This window comes from Mus caroli, unplaced genomic scaffold (assembly GCF_900094665.2).
Source record: "Mus caroli unplaced genomic scaffold, CAROLI_EIJ_v1.1 scaffold_6281_1, whole genome shotgun sequence".
NCBI classification, from domain to species: domain Eukaryota; kingdom Metazoa; phylum Chordata; class Mammalia; order Rodentia; family Muridae; genus Mus; species Mus caroli.
The window spans coordinates 76,120-81,419 of record NW_018391470.1 but is presented as its reverse complement, the minus strand read 5'-3'; positions in this window follow the sequence as shown (position 1 = coordinate 81,419).

Sequence of the window (5,300 nt, the reverse complement as noted above, 5' to 3'; positions counted from 1 at the left end):
GAGGCCAGCCTGGTCTACAAAGTGAGTTCCAGGACAGCCAAGGCTACACAGAGAAACCCTGTCTCGAAAAACCAAAAAAAAAAAAGAAAAATCTGCTCTGCTTTTCTCCTTCTTTCTCCTTGTCTGTCACATTCTGCCTTTTGTATGACTGGGAAGGCCTGGAATCCTTCAAGATCCTCCCCCTCTTGCTGAGCATTCTTTAATGTTAATTGCATGGGAGATTGTTTCATAATCATATCCTCTGGGCCAGGAGGTGGTGGCCACGTGCCATCCCTGAAAGCAGGTAAGACTATGGGTGGACTGGCAGCAATGTTTGTCAGTACTTCTTTATTTTCAGTAGTAGTTTGAACACCCTTTGCTTCTGTTGACAATGGATAAAGGCATCTATGCTTTTGCTGATCATATTCAAAAGCTTGCTCCTCTAAATCATCTCAATCTGTAGGAGAGAGATCTCCTGTGCCTGTATCCTGACCTTTCTTTTTTCTCCTGTTTTCATTTAGAATAGGCATTTCATATTTAGGAGGGTTGAGAAGTTTTACTGGAGCTGCAGTCACTGTTTTACTGTTGACCGAGTCCCCCGTGCCCATTTCTCATCTCCTGTATCTCCTCTCAGGCATTCCTTTACTAAGGACCACAAAGTAAAAGCTTCAATGGGCACCTTTTCAGGACCATGAGCAGCATAAAAGCTTCTAATTCACTCACCAACTTTATTCCATGTTTCCACATTAATAGTATCATCCCTAGGAAACCAGGGGCACACTTCCTCCATAAAAGCAAGAAAGCAATGAATCTGTTTGGCATGTATAGAATTCCTTCTAGCTTTTAACAACGATTTAAGCATTCCTTCAAAAAGAACTCTTTCAGTGCTAGCGGAATTTCCCATCTTTTAGTTTCACTTTACTTACGACCGTATTTTTACTCTATTCCTTACCTCTGATTCTCTTACTTAGCCATGGCTTTTGGAGGCAAGCAACATTCCTTTGGCTCAGAAGATTTCTGGGTTTCTGCACCAAATGACGAAGAACAGCTTCTTGAACGCCTTAAAGAAGCAGATGGGCCGGGCATGGTGGTGCACACCTTTAATCCCAGCACTGAGGAGGCAGAGGCAGGCTGATTTCTGAGTTTGAGGCCAGACTGGTCTACAAAGTGAGTTCCAGGACATCCAGGGCTATACAGAGAAACCCTGTCTCAAAAAACAAAAAACAAAAAACAAAACAAAAAAAAAAGGGACAGACAGACTACTGATCTCCTGGCAAGGTACAAAGCTTTACTGATTTCTTCAGCTTATATGCATGGGGTACGACTTTGCAATTTTTACTCAAACAATAACATCTTTGCTTAGTTAAACTTAACACACAATATTATCACTTTTGGTTTCATTTTCTCATAATAAGAACTTCTTCAAAATTAGGAACTGTTTATCAGCAGAACCAAGACATCCTCCTCAACAGATACATTGGCTAGGAACAAGGAAATAACATTGGTGACAGAAAGCCATGTTAGGACATCCCTCCCTTCCAGTCAACTGCTCTGACACTTTCAGGCCAGAACCAAAGGGAAGCCATTGTTCCCCTCAGAAAGGGAAACCAAAAGCAGATGACTTTCTGCATTTTCTACTTACTCAGGATGTGTGTGTCACTAAATGTGACCTTCATGTAATCCTGGAGCAGAGAGGAGGCAGGAGGGAAAACTGAGGCTTGAGAGTATATTAAACAGCAGATGAGAGGTTGTTTTGACCCTCACACTGAACACTAACCCTGTTCCAAAGAGCCCTGCTACCCAGCTCTCCTCTGAAAAAATAGGTCAGGGCTACTGTCTTCTGCATATTTGTGCTGGGGACTATCAGCCATGTACACCCCACACTCAACTTTAGTACAAGCAGAATTGGAGCTTCCCATTGCCTCCCTGTGGACAAACCTCAGTGTCAGGGCCATGCTGGCCTGTTGAGTCTTTTTAGCTCCTTGGAAGGTTCAATGAAAACACTCACTACAAAGGAATGTGCATCCACAGATGGCCAGCTAGCTGAATAGGACACAGTCCAACACAGTTCACATTCCTATACACATACACACACATGCACATGCACACACACGCGCACATACACCATACCAAAACTACACATGCTCTCCAGCAGCAGACCAAAGGGAATAGAAGGAGGGAACAGTTATGCAGGCTTCCCCACTGCTGAGAACCTCCAGTATGAGCCCACACTTGCTGAAGCACCTCTCTTTCATTTCCTTTACACTTCTCAGCAGAGAGGATTCTCCTCAGGGCAGCCTTCCTGCTGGAGCTCCTGCATGCCTCTGGTCTCTTCTCTCAAGTTAACTGCATTTGCATTAACCTCTCAGAGCTCTGATCATCCCTCTGCCAACTCCAATATTAGAATAGATACAGGCAGCTGTCTGTTAAGATGCTGTCAGGAAGATGCAGGCTACCATGCCTTCTGCCCTGACTGTTGGTGTTCTGTTTAAGGAGGGGCACTTTAGGGAGCTGGGCAGCTTTACACTAGTCTTAAGTGCACAATGTAGGTTCATCACAGGTTTAGAGATTTGGGGACCATGAAGTATGCATTGTCCACAACCAGAACCCTTAACAATAAGTCACAGTGAAACAAGAGAACTAAGGACTAGATAGAAATCTAGACTTCAGATTGTCTGTCATCAGCCTGACAATGGAGCAGGTACCACACCATCACAATTTCCATGTGTCTGTCCCCACCTCTGAAACCTAAGACTCAAGGCCAGCAACTGTGGCCCATTTCATATCCTCTGCATACAGGTCAGAGCTAGATGCAGAGCAGCAGTGAATGAATGAATGAATGAATGAATGAATGCATGAATGTGTGAATGAATTCATAAACGTGTGTATGAGGAGCTTATGAATGTTAATGTAGTGAGCATGAAGCCTATATCTTATCATCAAGTAAGGACATCCCCTGAGGCAGATGATCACACACAAATGGGAACAGACCAATCCTTTTGATGGAGGAGACTGGGATAACATGAGGCTCTCAGCAACCTCAGCTTTTAGGACCCGAGTATCTCTCTGCTCCTCCTACACTGATAGAAACTGATTTCCAGAAAGTGATAGACTGCCCAAGGTCACATGGAAGAATATCAGAGAACATGTTGGCATGACAGCAAATTCTGGCAATAAATAGTCCAGAGATAAAACACTACTACAGGGGCATTACTTTATGATAGTGGGAGATCGAGATGGGTCAGGGAAGTGACTGTCATCTGAGGCAAGGGCATGGATTCCTAGAATAAGATACCTAAAGGTTGGTGGATGAACCAGCTGGGACATCTGCAACCACTCAGTGCCAATCATGAGACACAAGATGTGCATGAGGCAGGAGAGTACCTCCCTGTAGACTTATTATCTCCCTGGGAAAGTTTGACCAATAAAACAAAACATTCCAGAAGCATGTAGGAAAACAACCAGGGAGACAGCAGGAGAAGAAGTGAGGCAGCTCCACATGAGCTGAGAATTCAAGGGAAGGAGCAACTGAGCTGTAAAAAAGGACAGAGAACCTGGGATCTAAGGAGCTGACAGCAAGAGCCAAGGTCTTGAGGGAGGATATACTTGATACATTAGAGCAATGGAAATAAGGGGACAGATGGTTCAGAAGGTTGACAAGAAGCAGATCATGCAATAGAGAGTGTCGGATTCCTCTTGCACATAATAGAGTAACAGAATATGTGGAGAGCTTTTGGGGCCCCTTGGCAAGAATCTGACATTGTCCCAAAAAAAAAAGAAATGGGTTTCTGGCAGGAATATAACATTAGACCGGGAAAAGGAAGTAAGCTCAGGCAAGAATCTAATTTTAAGCTAAGAACAGGGAAGTAAGCTCAGGCAAGAATCTAATTTTTAGGTAGAACAAAGAAGTAGGCTACAGGCAAGAATATAAGTTTGGGCTAGGATAGGGAAGTAGGCTCAGATATCTTGGTCATCCTGATAAGTCCTTAGAAACAGTGATTACCAGACAGATTTTGTGTATTGCTTTGCTTATTCCTTGACTGTGTTTATGGTACAGCTTGACCTTATTGCTTGGATATAATTAAAATAGTATAAGAGCAGATTGGGAAAAAATAAACCCACTTCAGCCTCAGAAGTGGCTGGGGTCATGCTACTATGTTGTCTAATTTTCTTTTTGCTTCTTAATTCTGGCAGCTGCCCTGGAGAACCTGTTGACTGACTGAGCTGGCTTGGTCATACCTGTCTCAGTGAGAGTGGAGGAATCACATGGATCCTTCTAAAAGAGTACAGACTCAGGGAGTGGAGCCAAAGACAAGTTCAGGCTTTAATAAAACAGACCCCCCATGCTGCAGTGTAGACTTTCTTGGGGTGATTCAGAGGGAAAGTTAAAGACTTGGTTAGTGTCCAGGGATGGGATATGTCCTGTATATCAAAGTTGAGGAATCCAACAGACTTTTCTTCAGTAGGCTCCAGGGGTCCAGACAGAGAGAAAGTTGGCCGTAGTGAACCAATGAGGGAGACAGACAAAGAGGATGTAGCTACTAAATTAAATCGTAGGAGTGGACAGACATATGGACAGGGTATGAGGAGACATTAATTCACTTTTCTATCACTGTGATGAAACACCATGACCAATAAGCAAGTTGGGAAGGAAAGGGTTGCTGATGCTTATGCTTCCACAACAACGTTCATCACTGAAGGAAATCAAGGAGGAGTCCAAACAAGGCAGAATCCTGGAGGCAGGAGCCCATGCAGGACCATGCAGAGCTGCTGCTTACTGCCTTGCTTCACATGGCTTCCTCTGCCTCCTTCCTTACAGGGCCCAGTCTCATGAGTCCAGAGAATCCACCATGTGCAATGGGCTGGGCACACTCTTTAAATCACTAAAAAATTGCAGACTGAGAGACAGGTTCAAATGTCAACTGAGATACCTTCGTGTCAGATGAGCACACTTTGTTTCAAGTTGACGTGAATCTAGCCTGCACAGTGGAAGGGAAAAGCTGGCGCAACCAACTCTAAAATTTGATGTTGAATGTGGTGGGTAACTGGAGCCAGCAGAATCCAGAAGAAATACCCAGAAGTCTCAAAGTGAAACATAAGGTGGGGGGGGGGATAAGACCCTGAGAAAAGTTCCCTGTGTTCTTTCCCTGGTTTCAGAACCAAATGTAAGCAAAGAAGAAGTGAAAACATTAAACTAAATTCTGTGGGTAGGAAGAAGATGTTATTGGGAATCAAATTGGCAACTCTCTCTCTCTCTCCCTCTCTCCTTCCCTTTCTCTCTCTCTCTCTCTCTCTCTCTCTCTCTCTCTCTCTCTCTCTCT